The sequence below is a fragment of the Oryctolagus cuniculus genome, chromosome 10 (genome assembly GCF_051225735.1).
Source record: "Oryctolagus cuniculus isolate XC-2025 breed Fujian yellow rabbit chromosome 10, ASM5122573v1, whole genome shotgun sequence".
In the NCBI taxonomy this organism is placed as follows: domain Eukaryota; kingdom Metazoa; phylum Chordata; class Mammalia; order Lagomorpha; family Leporidae; genus Oryctolagus; species Oryctolagus cuniculus.
In genome coordinates this window covers 95,807,189-95,827,782 of record NC_142876.1, presented here as the reverse complement: position 1 = coordinate 95,827,782, position 20,594 = coordinate 95,807,189, and the positions used below count along the sequence as shown (strand labels likewise).

The 20,594-nt window shown below is 47.1% G+C and overlaps 1 long non-coding RNA gene across 1 annotated transcript in view; it reads right to left on the bottom strand.

The window, feature by feature from the left end:
* LOC127492328 (uncharacterized) overlaps positions 1 to 20,594 on the bottom strand; it is a 130,816-nt gene that overhangs the window by 107,711 nt on the left and 2,511 nt on the right. The window contains exon 2 of the long non-coding RNA XR_016214782.1: positions 12,442 to 12,574. This is a non-coding gene — a long non-coding RNA (uncharacterized LOC127492328). The remainder of the gene's footprint in view (positions 1 to 12,441; positions 12,575 to 20,594) is intronic.

The following is a 20,594-nucleotide window of genomic DNA, read 5'->3' as shown; positions in this document are numbered from 1 at the left end:
TCCCAGCTGCTCCACTTCTGATCCAGCTCTCTGCTATGGCCTGGGAAAGCAGTAGAAGATGGCCCCAGTTCTTGGGCCCCTGTACCCATGGGGGAAGACCCAGAGGAAGCTTCTGGCTCCTGGCTTTGGATCAGCACAGCTCCGGCCATTGAAGCCAGTTGGGAAGTGAACCAGCAGATGGAGGATCTCCCTCCCTCCCTCCCTCCCTCCCTCCCTCCCTCTCTCTCTCTGCCTCTCCTTCTCTGTGTAGCTCTGACTTTCAAATAAGTAAATAAATCTTTAAATAAGTAAATAAATAAATGCATTAAAATTCAGAGGCAGGGCTGGCGCCACAGCTCACTTGGCTAATCCTCCGCCTGTGGCGCTGGCACCCTGGGTTCTAGTCCTAGCCAGATTCTGTCCCGGTTGCTCCTCTTCCAGTTCAGCTCTCTGCTGTGGCCCAGGAGGGCAGTGGAGGATGGCTCAGGTCCTTGGGCCCTGTACCCGCATGGGAGACCAGGAGGAAACACCTGGCTCCTGGCTTCAGATCGGCGCAGCACGATGGCCGCAGTGCGCCGGCCATAGCGGCCACTTGAGGGGTGAACCAACAGAAAAAGGAAGACCTTTCTCTCTGTCTCTCTCTAAATCTGCCTGTCAAAAAAAAAAAAAAAAAAAAAAAACAACTCAGAGGCAGATATCTGGCCTAGTGGTTGAGCCACTGATTAGGACACCTGCATCCTACACTGGAGTACCTGGGTTCAATTCCTGGCTGTGGCTCCTGATTTCAGCTTCCTACTAATGCAGACTCTGGAGGGACCTTGTGAGGCAGTGGTGATGGCTCAGGTAGTTGGGTTCCTGCCACAAGGGAGACCTGGATTGAGTTCCTAGCTCCTGGCTTCAGTCCCAGCCCAGGCCACGCCATTATAGGTATTTGGGGAAGGAAAACCACAAGATGGGAATCTCTCTCTTTATCTGCTTCTCAAATAAATCATTTAAAAAAAAACTCAAATTAAGATGCTCAGTCCTAGGAGAGAAGTGAGAAGAACAGCCCTCATAACGATCAATGCCCTCAGAAGGGGTGCTGGGAACTCCTCTGGATTAGGATCTCCTGGAGCATGAGGACAGTCTTAGTAATGAGTGGCAGGACTGCCCCTTCTCACCATAATGTCTCCTCTGGTTGTCTCAAATACTCCAGCTCTGAAGCCCACCTCACAGGGAGGAGGCTGTGGTGAGAAGACTAATGACAGCTGAACAGCCAAGGAAAAGTAGGAGTTGAAGAGGATCAGCCTTACTACTTGTGAAATGAATTCCTTAAGATAAGAAATAGCTGTTTGGGTAGAACTGACTTGGATTGGAGCCCTAGATGGATATGTAGGGAGGTGGTGACTTACCTGGCAGGGGAGGAAGCATGTTTGCCTTCAGGGAAATGCTTATCCTAATTCATGAGATTCGTAGGTATTTCAAAAAATTCATGGAAAGTAGAATTCAAAGATAAGCTTCTTTTAGTACAAAACGTTTTGAAGCGCATGGCTTTTTCATAACACGCATTTCCACAACATTTCTAACTACCTGTTGTATATGTTGAGGACCCCCATTCCTCCCCAGGAGTCCCAGGCCCTGAAATGAACCATGGGTGCCTCGATCCTTCTTTAGATATTGTTGGTATGGGCCTTTATAGCCTATGAGACAAGTTGCTGGGTTCTCTCTTTCCCGTGGGTGAAAGCAAAGTCCAAGAGAATTTTCAAAACTTGACAAAGCAGGAGAAATCTTTAATTTAGGTGAGGCTGATAGAGACTCTCTCACATTCTCAACCTCAACCTGCAGGGCAGAAGGGCAACTGCACAGAGGTGAAATAATGGACACCAGGACAGAAATCTGACCTCCCAACAGGCCACAAGCAATGTAACACAAGTGAGGGACAGCCCGAATCTGAGGGTGTACTCCCACGTGATGGTAAGGCACGCCTGAAAGAAGGTGTCACCAGAAGAACTGATGTTTAGAGCCACGAGCCTTACCCCAGAGCCCTTCGTGGCCATGACCAGAACTGGTCCTGGAAAATTCAGTCAGTTAACAAGATACTATTGAGTTGTTCCTCATTCTACTTCATCCAACGCCTTTCCCAGCCTCCCTTCAGTGATATGCCTTTCCTATTGGCTTCAGGATGGAATTCAGTGATCTTGTGCCCTGTGGGGATATCAGAGACTCAGCTTCCAACAGACAAGTTTCCTTATCTATGAAGTGGGGAGGATCCTGAGCCATAAGCATTAAATGAGATCCACCCATGCATAGGGAGACCATAGTATCCTCTGGATGCAAAGCACTCCCACTTTTTACCTGGCATTCAATTCAATTAGCACCTCATTTCACTCATAAACACACCCCAGTGTTGATACATTAATTACATATTAAGCTCCTAACATGCAACCTGGCAACAAACAGGCATCAGGTTTTACCCAACCCTTTTTTACTCAAACATGCTGTCAGAATCTTCATTCATATCAAAGTGGAAATCTTTGACAACATGTAAATCTTAAACTAAAGGGCTATCTCTCTAGTGGTGGAATCTCAGTTCCCAGTTACCAGTCTGGGAAGATCCTGCGGGAGGAGGGGGGTGAGGATTGCACCTGCCATGCATAAGACTGACCCCCAGTGGCCATTCTGAGCTGTGTGATTATTCTCAAGCCTTAATTGTCATCCCCATCCACACCACTAGATCATTCCCAAAAGCTGGAGAGACACCATCAGAAGCGAAGGGTCAGACACTGGTCTCAGGCAAGTAGCAATTCAGAGGTTTCTCCCTGCACATGTATTGCTGGTGCTCCCTGTATCCCTGGAACAAAAAGTACAGAACACAAATCATCTACAACTTGCCAAGTGTAGCTAACTACCTCCCTCTGACATTTTCAAATGAATACTACCAGATTACTTAAAACTATAAACACACCATTTTGCTGATGGGGGCTTCTACATTGAAAGCATTGTTACATTACAGGAACTAAGAAAATAATAGGCCTAATCTTTTGGAGCCTGATTTATGCAATATATTATTTAAAAGTTACAACTGGGGTAGTCATGTGCATCCCATCCTGAGGTGACTGATTCAAGTCACAGTGACTCTGCTTCCAATCCAGCTTCCTGCTGATACACAGCCTGGCAGGTAATGGATTATAGCTCAGGTACTTGGGTCCCTGCCACCAATGTGGGAGACCTGGTTTGAGTTCCTGGCTCCTGGCTTCCACTGTACCCAGTCCTGGCTATTGTGGGCATTTGGGGATTGAATCTGCAAATAGAAGATCTCTCTCTGCCTTTCTAGTAAAACGAAAAAAAAAAAAGTTTTAATTAAAGCTACTATAAATGAAAATTCTTCTACAAATATGAATAGAATACCATCACTGCATATGAAATTACTTTACCCTCTGGTGGACACTGAGGTGTTGTGTATCTCTGGTTGTCCATTAGTATTTCTTTCCTGAAGGTCTACTACATGCCAGCACTACTATAAGTTCTGATGATATGAGAAAGAAGACAGCCCAAGATCTCTACTTACTTTACACAGATTTCTATACATATATCTTAGATTACTTCTTTAGAATACATTTCTAGAAGCAAAGATAATGAGCCAAAGGGTCATACAGATTTAATTTTAAATGTCTTTAAGTACAGCGTAACAGTGCCCTTTCCTCTTACAGATAACCACTTTCTAACAACTTCTGAGTCTGACAGGTGGGCCATCATCAGTGAGAAGGCCTGAAGGTGAAGTTCCCAAAGAGGTATGCTCTACTTAAAGTCAACCAAAACTGGAGGAAAACACTCCAGGTTTATCACACAGTTACAAAATAAAAGGGGTGGTTAAGCACTGGCTTCAGAGCCAGACGGGATCATCTTTCAGTCCTGACTCGGCCACCCACTGGGGAGTGGCTCTGGGAAAGCTATGCATCTCTTCTCTGCTTGAGTTTCCTCATCTGTGAAGTGAGAACAATAACACTGCCCACCTCAAAGCATTGCTGTGGTGGTGATCTGAGTTAAAAGCACACAAGGCACTTAGAACAGTGCCTGGCATGTATTAAGTACTCATTATGTCATTTTCAAAGTAGTATCTAATCTAGCTAACTTGCTAGAGCACAGCCAGTAACTAAAGAAAAGTAAATCTAGTTCTACAATTTCCAAAAATGATTCACTTGCTGATCCAGAAACACTATAAAGGAATATCATAAATTAGATCTGAACTCTGACCAAACTTTAGGTTTTATCTCCTTCCCATCACTTACAAGATAACTCAGTTCGTTACATAAGACTTGAAGCAGCACCAAACCCTTCATGGTCTTATGACCAGGAACATCCTCTACCTCCTCAGATGGAACATGACCATCTTTTCAACTGATACCAAGACCCAGAGAGCAGAATACGAAAAACATCTTGCTTCGGGGTCTTTTTCTGAAGAAACAATCTCAACTGTCCAAAGTTCTCAGTCCCACTGGCTTGTAGGCAAGCACCAAAATCTAGAGAGATTTGCCATTGTGAGTCACGGGACAAACTTCTGACTGAAGGCAGATTTCGACAGAAGCTGTCAAGCACTGAGTTCTGATGTTTATTCATTGAATAGCGATTAATGCCATCAGCGAAGACAAGCCAGCAGGCACCCATGTTAATGAAACCAGGCTATTTTAAACATTCCCCCCATTCTAATTATTCCTTCTTATAACTCTTACAATCTAAAAATAGCTTTGATCTGTCCATTGGGGACCACTCCAAGTGGATGTGGAGAAGTTTAATTAGATTGCCTCAAGCAAGAGTGTTATTCTCCAAGGCTTTAATACTAGTGTTAATTCCAGGACTGAGGTCCAACTCCCGTGGATGTGTGGTGTCTGCCAAGGCGGAGGATGACATCTTCTGCAGAATCCCAACACCGGGGAGGCTGGATCAAAGGCATCTGCAACTGGCTTCGTGTTTACAGAAAGACTCTCGGGCTCTTAAAAAACCATGAGTCAAATACACTTAACCCTTTAACACAGCAAGTATTTGATATGCTTAGACCCCAAATTCAAACCAGAATTAACAATACTGCACCTGATACAAACACCTGAAACATATGCATATACCACTTCCTCAAGCTGTCAGTTGGCCTGAATTTATCTCACTTTTGTGAAGCAACTGCCAGGCAACTCATTAAGCTCTTTGGCAACCTAGAGTGTTGATGTATCTAAGCAACCCACTGCTGATGAACATGGAAAATTACTCTTAAGTTTTGTTACTCAAAACACTCTAAATTCTTAGCTGTATCTCTTCATACTCAGTCATCCAACCATTTATTGAACCAGCTCTCATTAAGAACCTATTACGAGGGGCCGCAATCGTGGTGTAACAGGTTAAGTTGCTGCCTGCGATGCCAGCATCCCCAATGGGTGCTAGTTCAAGTCCCAGCTGCTCCACTTCTGATCCAGCTCCCTGCTAATATACCTGAGAAAGCAGAGGAAGATGGCCCCTGCCACCCACATGGGAGACGAGAAGAAGCTCCTGGCTTCAGCCTGGCCCAGCCCTGGCACTTGTAGCTATTTGGGGAATCAACCAGTGGCTGGACAATCTCTCTGTGTGTCTCTCCCTCTCTGTGTAGCTCTGATTTTCAAATAAATAAAATAAATTTTTAAAAACAAAAATAAAATTTAAAAAAATAATCTATTTTACAATTGGTGACTAAGTCAGATAAGGTACCCAACCTAATGGTGCTCATAACCTTGAAAATTTGCCAAATATTGTGTGAAAATCAATTGCTGGAAGTTTAATTGCTGAGTCTGGGTCTCTGAATGCACACGGTTATACTGCCTCACCAACAGTCAACCACATACCATCATTCTATCTTAGCCAATTTAACAGGCAGAACATGTTACGTCAGGTTGTTTTCCTAATTAGCAGTAAAAATTACCACTTTCCAAAATATTTATTGACTGGTTATAGTTATTTAGTGAGTCATCTGCCATGTCATTTAGTCATATTTCTGTTAACATTATTATATATAGACCTCTACATACCTCTATCTATTTTTCAATTGTTTCCCCCACACCCATAGATCACAGCATTTTGTAGATTAAAGAAACTAACCTTTGTCAGCAAATAATTCTACACACTTGTGGTTTCTCATGATTTTCTTTGAGATTCTTTCTTTGGCTGTGATAAAGATCTGTTTGACTCATATATAATAAATTTGATCTTTATATTTATGTTTCTGCCTTCATTATAAGTTCAGAGACATTTACATCCCCCAAGTTACATTTTTTAAATGTTGATCAAGCTTTCCTTCTCATTTAGATGTTTCATTCACTCAGGATTATGATATGAAGTGAAACACAGGATAGAGTTATATATTCCCCAAATTCAACCAGTTGCTTGAGTTTTTTGTAAACTTTCCAAGTGTGTCTACTGGTGTCCAGAGACTCAGCCCAAATGGGGCCTCATTCAGCAGTCCACAGCATCAAATGACCGCCAGCGAAATGACCACAAGGCAATAAACAGGTTCCATCAGAAATTATGGAGGAGAGAGCCAACTATTTTCCCTATGAGAGATATTATTAAGAAAAGTATTTTGTCTCAAGGCTATGACAAGGGGGTCAAATACTATTAGAAAAATCAGAGACTTATTTACTCTGAGCCAGTAGTCAAGAATGGTAAGAAATAAGAAAGATACAAATGCCAGGTGGGAGTATAAGATTGAAACTCATTTTTAAAGCTCAAGACTAATTTTTGTCATGAATATACTTAAATGTTAATATATTCAGATGTTAACTCCCTGAGCCAGGACAAAACTTCCATGACCTTTCCCCAGGTTAGAGCTCTGACAACCTGGCCAAATTGCCAGTTTGAAGAATTGTGCACAGGGGATTATGTTCTCTTGCTTGACTTGGAATCATCTCTAGGCCTAGGAAATAGAGATCACTGGCGACCAGTTACTGCCCTGGATATAGGCAGAAGGATGGACTTAGGGTACAGAGATGCTACCAACTGGTCTTTGGATGTCCCATCTCTAGGATGACTTTTTTTTGCTCTTGGTCTTCAGAAACACAATGGCCCATGTCTGACATACATCTTAATAGCTCCCTATCCAGCTCTTCTCTTTTATTTTTCAGATAGAGAGCATCTTCTATGTGCCAAAGTCTCTAATACAGCTGCACTACTGTGATGGACAAGACAGACAAGAAAGAGAAGGCCCTGAACTCATGGGGCTTACATTCTACAACAGTGGTTGGGAAACTACAGACTACAGGCCAAATCTATCCCATCGCCTATTTCTGTAAGGTCCAAGAGCTATGAATGGTGTTTACATTGTTGAAGACTTCAAAAAAATTAACAGAGTATTTCATGACATATGATACGCATTCCAAATTTCAGTGTTCACAATAAAACTTCTGTTGGAACATAGCCAGATCTGCTTACTTACGTATTGCTTAATTGGGTCCATTCACATTGAAGTTGTAGAGGTGGGAAGTTGTGAGAGTCTGTACACCCATAAAGCCTAGAATCTGTTCTACTCATTACTGTTGTAGAAGGCAGCAGACTAAACAGGAAAGTAAGCAAGTTGGCGAGCAACTCCAGGGGACATCACAGAGTGAGATGACAAAGAGGAACTGACAAGAGCTGTGAAGGAAGGAAGGCATCACTGGAGAGATGCAATTTGAACTGAGACCTAAAGGAGGAGCAAAAAGCGACTCGGGAAGGAACACGGAGGGGAAAATACAGGCAGCACAAACCTCAAGGGCCAAGACCCTTAGGCAGGAAGAGCCAGAAAACTATCATGAGTTAGGCAGGAGCTACTCTCCCTGACTGCAGTGTGGTGACACATTCTACAGGAGCAGGAGCAGGACCAGGAGCAGAGGGCAGCCAACTACTCCAGAGGAGGAACAAAGATGGCTCCACCCAAAGCAGTGTGGAAATGCGGACAGCTGATAGCGCTCAGATTTATAGTGGAGGTGGAGCCCACGAAACCTGGCACTAGATTGGATGTGGGCAAAGGAAACTGTCATGGGTAGGGGCCAAATTTCCAGCTTAACTAGGCTGATGGCACCATTGCCAAGATGGAAGCAATGGGGAGTTGAAGCTTGCATAGGAGTTGGAGGAGAAATCAAGAATTTGTCTTTAAGGTGCCCAAGATAAGATGTCAAGTTGGAAGTACCATATAAGGGTTTGGAATCGGCAGAGAGGCTGGAGACGGAGATAGGAAAGCTGGCACACTCACCTTCTGAGGCTATGTGCTTCAAATGACTTAACTGTGAAGAACCCACTCACGAACCAGCTGTTTTCCTGCCGACAGGCTTTGGGGCTTCTAAGGTAGCACAGCCAGAAGCTCCAACTATGCCCCACCCCTTCCAGCCTGATGTGCATCCATCTGGCCACCAGAGAAGCATTTATGAGTACCTTTCCCAGTCCTATTATCTCCTCCACTCACACATTCAGGCACCGCCTACAGTCCGCAGGCATGAAGGCACTGCACAGGAAGGCTGCCCGGAGGCAGGCTGAGTTCTCACAAGAGGTCACCACACCTCATTATACAGAGCTCATGGAAAGTGTTTCCTTCCCTACTTGAAGCAACACTAGGTCTGTGAAAGCCTACCTCCTGCTCTCAGCCAAGAGCTCGGCTTGGAATTGCCAGGGCAGTTAGGAGACAAGAAGGCTCCACAGACTTCTGTGAGCATTTTGACTCATTTGGGTCACTGAAAACCCTTTAGGAAGGTCACCTCTCCAGCAATGCTGGCCCTGGCTCCCCATCTTCCTGGCAATCCCTATGCTGCAAATATGCAAGCATAAAATTACCCAGTGTGTACCCGCTCAGATCCCTTCTGCATGCTTTCAAATTGCAAGGACCTCCCCCCGTCATTTGCATGCAAGTATTTATCAAGTCCCAGGATCCAGTTGTGGAACCATGTCATCAGTCTGTACCCTTCCCACCCAAGGCACTAAATGAAGACATCCCAAATGCCAGCAAACCATCAATGACCCTGTTGACAAATTTCAAGGTTGTATGTTGCCATGGAAATGCCACGTGCTCGAATCTAGAAGTTGGTGGGGTTCCTGGACTGGTTTTTCTCCCAGGTGACTGACTGCCTGACACTCAGCATCCCCTCCTTCGGGTCAGGTCCCTCATCCGTGGCAGGAGGAACTTGCCCTGTGTCAGAAGGCTTTCGATGAGCACGGGGAAGGGCTGTGTTACCAGAGTACAGACCCTGGCAGGCAGGTCCCTGCTTTCAAGGACAGACACAGCTCAGTTCTGGCTCGGAGATGGGACTGCGCTCAGTATGCTCAGAGCTGAACGCAGCTCACGAATGACCTCATCTCACCCAGCCATCCTTGGAAAGAGGCACTTTCACTACTCCACTGTAACACGTGGGAAAACTAAGGTTGTCAGGAGGTCACATACACAGAAAATACTAAGTGAAGTGGGCACTTCATCCCAGGAAAGCTGAATTCTGGCACCCTTGCTCTTCAACCTTGGAAGGGCCTCCGAGTCACATGTGGCTTCCACGGAGGGTGCAAGCTGTGACTTTAGTGCCAACATAAGGCTAGCTTGTGCCCTAGGGCCCTCAGCTTGTCCGTCTGGTAGGTATGTGCTCTCTTTCTCAGCCTCTCTGGACCTCAGCTTTCCCACAGAGTAGTTCAGGATGTCCAACACAGGAGGACCCCTGAAAGCCGTCAAGGCAAATCCTCTCATTTCAGGTGAGGGGAACTGAGGCAGGCAGCAGTGAGATGGCTTGGTCAAAGGCTCTCCAAGAACTGGCAGGAGAGCCACACCAGCATCTCAGGGACAGTCCAGCCTCATAGTCTCACTCGTCCCCACTACCCTTCTCAGGCTTTCTTTCCATTTTTAATGGAAGAGAGAACTGGAGCTCAGATCAAGGAACCAGCTGAACCCAGGCAGAAAACAGCAAAATTGGAACTTGAACCATTTGTTGCTATGGCAATATGGAAATTAGTTGAAAATATGGATTTTTGGAGTCAGAGGGAGTTGGATGTGGATGCTCCCAGCTGTGACCTTACATAACTGACCTTACATCTGCAAATTGGGAAAAATGCATCACCATGGTGTCCTGATCAAGCCATCATAGGTAGGGGACACCAGCACACAAAAGGCTTGGGCCCAGAAAAACAACAAGCACTCCACACATGGCAAACACTTATGGAACAATCACTGGGCACTAGGTGCAGTTACAAGCGCTTTCAACTTTCTTTATCACCTCCTCAGTGGAACTTACAATCCCACTTTTCAGACAGGCAAACTGTCATCAGTTTCTCATTCGAATTGTTCAGCTGTTCACTGATGAAGCTGAGATTCAAACCCTGTGCATTTCAGTTCTGGGCGCCCAGACTCTTGCTAGCAAAGCTGTACTGTCTGCACCTGCTTTCAGCGCTGTGGTTAAACAGGTCTTGGGAGGGTGAGGCTGGCACTCTCTCTACCTAACAGCGAGGTTGTCCCTCAAAGCAAAACTGCAGGGATGAGCACAGACGGACACCACAGACTAACAGGATGTTCTGTGCATGGCTGCCAGCCCTGCCCAGATACAATCTCAACAGCCCAGAAGGCCAATATGAGCAGGCCTGGATCCCCACCCTCACAACCCAGCTTCAGGCGAAGGTCCTCGGGAAGAGATAAGCTCATATTGGAGTGGCCTTTGTGGTAGGATCAATGTCTGTCTAGAGAAAGCTTAGCTTTTGGGAGACCCCCAGTAGGCGGGATTAGAAGAGTCTGCCTGCCTCACTGTAAATGACTACTGGACTCCAAAGCCATAAGACCAACCTCACCTAGAACACCAGCCTTCTCTGCCACACTCTGTATCGCTGTCTTCTCTCCCCAGCGTGTGTCTTCTCCAGCACCATGTGCTACACGGCTGCTCCTCCTCCCCCTGATCTCACTGCCCATTTCCACTGGCTGGTGGCCCTCCCCTGTGCCTCACAGAAACGAGGGAGCAGAGAGCTGGAGGTGGGTCTTCTGTTTTGGCTGACATGCATTTGCATCACATCTTCCCAAAGTTAGAGACAGTTGGACGCACATTAGATTTGCACTTTTCTGACCATACAAGGGGACTTCAAAGAATTTGAGCAAAATGGAATTAAAAGGTAAGTTTATTTGGGGACCAAAACTTTTGAAATCTATGCAAGCTGGCGCCGCGGCTCACTAGGCTAATCCTCCACCTTGCGGTGCCGGCACACCGGGTTCTAGTCCCGGTTGGGGCGCCGGATTCTGTCCCGGTTGCCCCTCTTCCAGGCCAGCTCTCTGCTGTGACCCGGGAGTGCAGTGGAGGATGGCCCAAGTACTTGGGCCCTGCACCCCATGGGAGACCAGGATAAGTACTTGGCTCCTGCCATCGGATCAGCGCGATGCGCCGGCCGCGGCGGCCACTGGAGGGTGAACCAACAGCAAAGGAATACCTTTCTGTCTCTCTCTCTCTCACTGTCCACTCTGCCTGTCAAAAAATAAAAAAATAAAATAAAATAAAATAAAAAGAAATCTATGCATAACAAGGGGTCTTTTAAAAGCTCAAGGAAAACACATGTCATGAAAAAGCTATACATGGATTTCAAAACTTTGGGGCACCTAAATACATTTCTCTTTTAATTCTGTTTTGCAAAAATGTTTTGAAGTGCCCTCATAGCTCCCCTTTCTGGTTTCCTTGCCATGAGTCACACAGAATCCACGTGGGTACTGTTCTCTCCCTGGGCTCCTGTACTCACACACACGTGCTCACAACTCCAACTTCACCATCATGCACCATGTATGCGCACAGCTGCAAAAGCCACCTGTCTAAGACACACAGATGGGCAGGGACAGTGGAAGTCGCTAAATTGCGTGGGACTTTGAACGAGATAACCCCCAGAGTCCTGGCCAAGGTTAAGATGCTCTGCTTCCCCCAGCATTAGCTGAAGTGCTAGGATCGCATGAGCATCCTGCCTGCCGGTGAGGAATTGGTAATGATTAAGGTTAAGCCCTCGAACTTCACAAGTAGCTCACTGGAGCCCTGTCACAGCCCTCTGTTATAACAGCATTCTTCCCTTAATAGGGATGGGGGAACTGAGGCACAAAGAGTTTGAGTAACTTACAAGGTCACACAAACAGTTTAGAGCAACCCCGGGCCGTGAGTCCAGGCTGCTGGCCTCCAGAATCTCGTTCTCAAAACTCTAAGCAGCTCATCCTAAGATGATCCACAAAGACAGAGACCTGTTCACGAGATGCAGAGGCACGGCTTAGAATCCAGCCTGCGACATTAGCAATAAAGCACACCGAGTTTCAAGCTGACTCAGCTGCTCTGGTCCACACACTGCGCTAACGGCCAAAGCCTTCCCCAGTCTTGCCACTTTGCACTGTGCCCCCTTTCTTTCCAGAAAAGAGCCCATGCTGTCTCCTACATCCAAGCCTTTGAACACTTCACTCCTTCAGCCTGGCACACACGTACCTCGCCCTCTGTCTGCATCACCCCAACTCACCCTTTAAGACTGAACTGAGGGGCCAACCTTGTAGCACAGCAGGTTAAGCTGCAGCCTGCAGCATCAACATCCCGTGTGAGTGCTGGTTCGAATCCTGGCTGCTCCACTTCTGATCTGGCTCCTGCTGATGCACCTGGGAAGGCAACCGAAGATGGGTCAAGGACTTGAACCCCTCCCGCATATGTGGGAGACCTGGATGGAGATTCCAGCTCCTGGCTTCGGCCTGCCCGAATGGCTCCGGCCATTTCAGGAATGAACCAGCAGATGGAAGATATTTCTCTTCACAACTCTGCCTGAACTTAAACCTCCCAGATGCCTTGGCTGACCCAACCTGGTATCTGTACCTCTCCTGCACATATGAATACCAAGCTCAACTCTCCAGCCTCTGCTTGTGTCATAGCCATGCTGGAAGGGATTAGGAATATGTTGGCCCTGTCTAGACTGCCAGTCCCAAGGGGAAAGAGATGAGCCCTGTATCTGGCATGCAACAACAATTCAATAAATTTTTAGTGGCAGACTTTAAGGGTAATGGGAGCTTACAGCTGCCCGAGTGTGACTCAGGCGGAAGATTCCTGTTTTCTTTTGGTTCCTCTATGGTGCTTTGTTCTCTCTCACCACTGGGCCTTTGTACATGCTTTTCCCAAGTCTGAAACACTCTTTAATGACCACCTTTTAAAATCTAGTCTCTTGATTCCAAGCTTGGGTGAGGATATCTTATTTTAAGCTCTCATAGCTCCATGTTCTTTCCCTTTGATGTAGAAGTTCCCAAAATGGGTATCCTGGGTCTCTGGGAGATCCCCTGAGACCCTTTGAAGGGAATCCACAAGGTTGGAACCGCTCTCTTAAGTTACTAATCATTAGGAAAACACAATTCAAATCATAGCGAATACTCAATCGACCCTCTGAAATGAGTGAATCAAAGCCCCAGTGACAGACCTGAGGACCTAAGTGCGTGCCTCAGACAAATCCCATCTTGCCAGGGGCAGCTTTTAGCTCTAAATGCCCTGCCTGAGAAGGGGCTGTGGAAGGGTCCCCTTTGGGTAGGAAGTGGGAAGCAGCAGCAGGGGCAACCCCTCCTCTGGAACAAAGAAAAACCACCAGGCCCAACACGGTGCTAAACTGTGCAACTTCCCACTGGGCTCTGCGTTCCTCCTATTTCTCACAAACGCATCTGGAAAGCATTAGGAAGGGGTCAGGCTGGTTTGGAAAATGTTTGGGTAACGCTGGACATGGGAGGTGGGGCTGGAAACCTGTGCAGAAGAGCATGACCCCTGCTGGAGTTCATGGTCATGGCTGGACTGCCGCTCCCACTCCTGCCCTGCCCGTCAGGAGTCCTTGGCTCCACCTTCACCCCTCAGAGACCCTGTTCCAGACTTGCTGTGGTGAGGAGAGAGCTGTCCCCATCTCCCAGTTATCCGTCTCCCATGGCCTCTCTTGACTCTAACCACAAAGTCCACCCAGGCCCTGCTCCATGGATAATAATTATAATAGAAGTAACAGGAACCCATACATCATTATTTCCCATCTAGTGAGCCCTCCTGTACCAGGTAAGGAATTGACACACACACACTCTCACTTTCCCCTGGAATAAGCCCTCAGATCTTAAATACTCAAGTTCCCATTTCACAGACAAGCAAACTGAGGAGCTAAAAGGTAAGTTGACTCCCCCATGGTCATAAAGCTGAAATTCAAGGCAGAATGACCGGACTCTGAAGTTGTCTTCGTAACCTCTCCACCACACCAATAGCCCAGGAAGACAAAACCAGGCTGGAAGCTAATTCCTTTTCTCCCAAATCAAAGAGGCCCAGAAGTTTGAGATGGGGGGAAGGTTCCTCCCTGTGGCACCTGGTTGCCTGTGATGAGGAGCTGCTAGTTGCTAAAATTGAGTTTCCTCTCCCTTCTGTAGGTCCCAAATCAAATCTAGTTTTCAAATTAAATTTCCAACACTCTCCCGGTGAGTTAACACAATGGGAGCAGCTACAATAAAAATAAAAATCCATTTCCTTAGCCCAGCCTAGCCCCTGAAAGAGAGCAGTCCTTCAGAATAAAGACATGTTAATGTTATTTTTCTTTAAAGAAAAAAAAAAGCACCACTTCTTTCACATGGTAATATCACTGAGAAATCCTGGGTTAATGTTCAACTCTGGGCGTGCAGTGGAGCCCAGCCCAGCCTAGCAGCTCTGCAGAGCAGAGAGGGAAGAGGCCGGTCAAGGGGCCTCCTGCTCAGGCTCCAAGTCAGAAGAATCAAGACTCCTCGGTGGCATTCACGGAGGGGACAAACTGGAACCTCAGGGACAGACCAGCCAACTTTACACAGTTGTTCTCTGGGTCAAAACCCTGGCTGAGCCTCCTGGGACTCCCGGTGCCTGGCCAGCCCTCACTGAGATACACTGGGTGAAAAAAAAGAAAAATACGAACTATCTCAATCCGAATTTCCATGTTGAAATGATATTTTTGGTATTTTGCATTAAATAAGATGCATTATTAAAATCATATCACCCATTTCTGCTTGCTGTTTTTAATAGGCTACTGAAACCTGTAAGGACCCATGGCGCTGGCATTATTTTGTCACTTGACAGCCCTGTCCTGGCTGCAGGGCACGGTCACCCCAGGGGCCAGCCCTGGACACAGCCACACCTGGATTTCCGTCCTCCACCCCCTCAAGCCCAGCCAGCACCACTGATAACCCCGCCTTCCTTGCTCCAGAGTTCTGCTCACCAACCCAGGTCACCCAAGCCACCCTTCCCAGCCTTCCAGGCCACCCTGGTGGATTCCCTGGCCCCTGTCCCGACCTCAGGAAGGGAATCCTGGCAGCTGTCTCCATCCTCCTTTCATCCCTTCCCCCTTCCTGGCACCCAGGGCCTCAGACAGAGAACAGCCCCTCCCCACTGCAGCCCCCACTCTTACAGGTCTTTGCCTTCAGAAGTTTGCACGTAATTGTTCCTTCTCCACCTCTTTAATGAGCTCCTGGCTCCTGGGGTGCAGGAAACAGGAGCCCAGACTTGCCCCTCTGTCTGGAGCCAGTTGCTGCCTGGCCACACCCTCCTCACCCCAGTGCTAATGCCCAACAGGTGTGGGCCCAGGAGCCCAGCCTGAGCCCTGAGCTGCACACCTGTCAGGCATTGCCATGGGGCAGGGCCACGGGGAGGGCATGTTCCCTGCTCCTGCGGGTTCTCCCCTGGAGCTGCTCTGAGAGGACCCACCTCCCCACCTGCGCTTGCAGAAGCCAGGCTCGTCCTCTCAGAAGCCTCTGCCCGCGCCAGGCTCCTGTTCACCAGCCCACCACGGCCCAGCTCTCTCTCAGGAATTCCAGGAGCGCTTGCTGTGGACCACAAGGACCTTGCTTGTGCGAGGCCTTTGGTATTCACCAAGCACTTTCATCTGTGGCGTTTAGCCCGTGCAGCAATCTCACGTGACAAGAATCATTTCCGGTTCACAGAGGAAGAAACCAAGGAGGCTCCCAGAGATAGAGGAACTTGTTCAGCTAGGCTCAGAGGCCACCAAACGCCCAGGCTAGTTGGGGCTGTAAGAAGAGCGGCGATGGACAAGAGGGTGACTTTCAGCTTTTCCACTGCAAGGTCTGTGTCTGAAAGCTTCTTAATCCCTATGTGCCTCAGTTTCCTTGTTTGGGAAAGGGAGTACTTAGCTCGAAGTTGTGAGGAATTAGTTGGTGCAGGAATGTTCCTTTTGAAAAGCTTTTGTTCGCTTGAAAGTGAGGGAGTGTACTCCCATGTGTCAATTCCACAAATGCTCAAAATGGCTGAGATGGCCAGGATAAAGCCACGAGCCAGGAACTCCACCCGGGTCTACCAGACAAGTGACAAGGACCCAGCTAGAGCCATCACTGTGGCCCCCCAGGGCGCTCAGCAGAGGGGAGCTGGACCTCCAACCCAGTACTCAGGATCTTGAACCGCTACGTCGAATGCCCGCCCTAAGAAGGGCACTTGGAGTGCCACAGGTGCCCAGAAATAAGCGCTCTATCAACAGCAGCTGCTGGCGTGCAGGAGTTCCCCAGTGGCGTTCACTCTGCTGTGAGCTCCTGAGCTGCAGATATGCGTGCTGGGCCAAGTCTCTTGTGATGCCTGTGATGACGACAGAAAGACAGAAGGGTCTGGGGGACACAGGTGAGTGTTGTATCCCCTCAGAACTCCTGTGCGAACGCCTGAATGTGAGGATGTCTGCAGCCAGGGCTTCGGGGAAGTGACTGGGGTTGGATGGCGTCCTGCGAATGGGGCCCTCTTAGAGGGATTCATGCTCTTAAGAGACCAGAAAGCTTACTCTGTCCTCCACTACTTCCCCCCAGGTGAGGGTACAGGGAGCACCGGGCCATCTGCGAGCCGGGCAGAGAGCTTGCCAGGAGAAAGCCACCCATGCTGGGGTCTCAGGCCTCCGGGACTGTGAGGAGGGATGTACGGTGTGAGCCCCTGGGCGGGGGGCGTTTTGCTATGGCAGCCGGGGCCTGACAGTCAGGGGTCGCTCTGCTCTTGCTCCTTGTTTAGAGAAGCCCCCAAAGTGAGTACAGGGGCTTCCCCAGCTACACGGGAATCACCAAAACACAGCGTTCCTCCGCATGAGGAATGATCAAGGCAGGAAATGGTCTTCACACCACCATTCTTGGATCCCTTACCAAGAACAAACCGGGTCCTGTAAGAGAAGCAAGTCCCAGGGGCCCATCGCCCAGGACATGGGCCATACAGGGTGCTCCACCCGGAGCCTTCACGCCTCACGGAGTCCAGACCATGCTTTAAAAAACAACCACCACAGAATTCCTCTTCCTTATTCCAAAAAATAATAGCTTGCACTGTAGAAAATATGCTCAAGTATAAAGAAAAAATGCCATGTCAGTCCTCCTATCCAGAGCCGCTCCTTGTGGTGCATGCCCTTACCACCACCCCCATATTTTTAAGGCCTTTATGAAGAGCAAAACCTTCTTTAACATTCTTTTTATCTCTAAACTCACGCTGCATATACCCTTCTGTGGCCTGCCTTTCCTCTCAATATTAGATGAGAATTGTTTTCCCTTGTCATTAAAATTCTTCGTAAACCACATTTTAAGGGCAGAATAATACCTTATCATCTGGGTGCACCATAACCATTTCCCTATTGTCAGACATGGAGGTTGTTTCTCATATTGCACTACCATAAATAATACTGCAATCTACATGTCGCTCCATAAAGTTTTATTCACCCACCTAGCCCTGATGACTTCCTTATGATGGGTGCCTGCAAACAGGATGGCTGGGAGTGACTGCATGAGCCATTCGTGATCCATCCTGACAGGCCTATGTTGGAGAATACTCCTCTCACCATCTGTTCACCAGCACTGAGTAGTGTTTCTTCTTAATTTTTTGATAATGTATGATAATACCCCACCAATGAAGAAAACCTGGCGCTTGAATTTTGATCATCTGGCTTTGGAGAAAAAAAAAAAAAACAGGAGAAATGCTTTATGAACTCAGCATCTGAGAAAATTAGACACTGGTTTTTTGGGTTTTTTTTTTTTTTTTTTGAAGATTTATTTATTATTTGAAAGCAGAGTTAGGAGAGACAGAGAGTGTCCATTCTCTATGGCTGGCTGCAGTGGCTGGGGCTGTGCCAGGAGCCCAGAGCTGCTTCCAGGTGTCCCACGTGGATACCAGGGCCCAAGCACTTGGGCCATCCTCCACTGCTTTCCCAGGCACATGAGCAGGGAGCTGGATCAGCTGAGACTCAAAGCAGCGCCCATATGGGATACTGACACTGCAGGCAGTGCCTTAAACAGCTATGCCACAATGCTGGCCCCAGGCATTTGTTTTTAAGAAATGCTATGCTACTCTGTTGATCTTCAGTTTGTGACACTAACTTGTGGCTAACAAAATAAATAAAGCAGAATTTTGAACAATCCAGTTTTATAGAAAAGTTCAGCAAAAGCAGAGACAAAATCCTATTTTATTGCTTGGCTCTTTGTCATCTGCTCTTAATATGAGAAACCACATTTGTTCTTTAACCCTGTGAAATCATGTTATTCCCAGTGTAGACAGGGAAACTGAGAAGGGGTTTGTAATTGATCTAGAACACTGGAGCAGTAGTTGGTACAGCCAGGAATAGAACCCACATCTGCTCCAGGTCAAACACTACCACCCTCGGCTGCAGTTCCAATGAATGGCTGGGAATAAAGGTGGACTGTCTAAAGGTCAGCTCTTTAGTATAAAAGATAAAATGAGCCCCACACAATCTGCTTATTTTGCTAAATTCTTTGGAACTAACGTGCTAGAAAATTCTGTTCACAGCTAAAAACAAAACATTCCGTATTCTAGAGTTGTGATTTATGCTAAAGTACCTGGGGAAGCAGCAGAAGATGAGCCACGTATTTGGGGCCCTGCCATTCAAGTGAAGACTTGGATGGGGTTCCGGGCTCGTGGCTCCAGCCTGGCCCAGCCCCAGCCATTGTGACCATTTGTAGAGTGAACTCTCTAACTCTGCCTTGCAAATAAATAAATCTTACATATGTGTGAGTGTGTGTGTGTGTGTGTGTGTATGTGTGTATTTCCAAAACAAAAAGGGAAGAAGAAAAAGGCAACAAAAACCAATGCAAAATGACAACTATATAAAAGAAATAAAAAAGATAAACAGCTCACAATATGACAATGATCATAATCATCATCATGAAGCTCCCCCTGGCTTCCTGTCCCTTGGCTGCTGGCAGTGGTCTGACTTCTGTGGCTGGTTGGCACCATTCCTCAAGAACCACTGCTCAGTGGCCCATCTGTTTGCCTAAATATTGGTGGTCCCCTGCTCTTCCAGGTCAGAAATCTAAAGGAACCAAGCCCTCTGGGTCAATGAGTCATCTTTTGATCCTCCTGCAACCCCAGGCTTGTGAAGTCCTGACTGACTTAGACTCTTTGGGTCCTAGACTCTGTATTCAGTCAGTCAGCACTTTTGCACACACAACTAGAGAGTGGGTTCTGTCCTAGGGACACAGGAAATAACTCCTTGAAAGTCCCCAGCCAGACTGGGGAGCTGGCCTAGGAGACAGCTCCTGTTCCACCCTAGGGAATGAAGTGTGTGATAACAAATTGCCAAGCTGTTGAGGAATCTTGGACCCTGAAAGCTAAAACAGGTTCCAACTTTAGGCATGAAGGTTACCCTTAATTAACAGATCCCTTTCCAGTGTTTTCCAAAGCTCAGTTTATTTCAGAGGCCAAAACACACACTAACACACATGCATACATACATACACACACACAGGAGGTGGAGCAGAGGGTTGTGGGGGAAACACTTCAAGGTGGAGAATTCCCATCTGCTGGTTCACTCCCCCAAATGCCTGAAACAGTCAGGGCCGGGCCAGGCTGAAGCCAGGAGCTGGGAACTCAATCCACTCTCCCCTATGAGTGGCAGAAGCAAAGCACTTAAGCCTTCACCTCTGTCTTACAGGGTTCACGTTAGTAGGAAACTGGCATTAGGAGTGCAGCCAGGACTCGAACCCGGGCACTCTAATGTAGGATGCAGGCATCTTAACCACTAGTTAAACAATAAGTCAAACCCCCACCCACTGCCAACGTTTCACGAGGGGTAACTGCAAACATCCCAATCGTTACTTTGATTTCAACATCACAAATACAACTTTCAATTATTTCAGAAAATTAATTTTCTGCATAGAAAAATTAGGGCAAGAAAGTAATCAAATTCAAGTAATTCTGCCACTTACAGATAATGACTATGATGCAGTGTTGTCTTTTTCTTATACATATGATTCATTTTGCCCCTTCATTTCCTTTATGAAATAGGACATCTGGTCTGAGTGCACACAGACGACAACCCTTGGATACCAGCAAGCCAGGTACTGTAATGCTCCTTCAATATCACGTTTATAGGATTAGCTATACATTTTCCACTAGTTTTAGTGCAAAGTCAACAATGCATGACATGGTAAGAGAAATACTTGCAAACAATTTCCCTAAAAAGCAAAGGAAGAAACTGTAGATATTAGTTGTCTGTTACTGCATAGCACATTGCCTTACTACTCCTAGGGGTCACAAAACCAAGTCCTAAAAATAATATTACCTGCAGAGGACATCGGTTTGTGTGTCCAATCGCCTTATTAAAATTCAGGCACAATGCCCTACACCTGATCTCTAGGAGGTGTTTTTTTGTATAAATGAGACTTCATACCT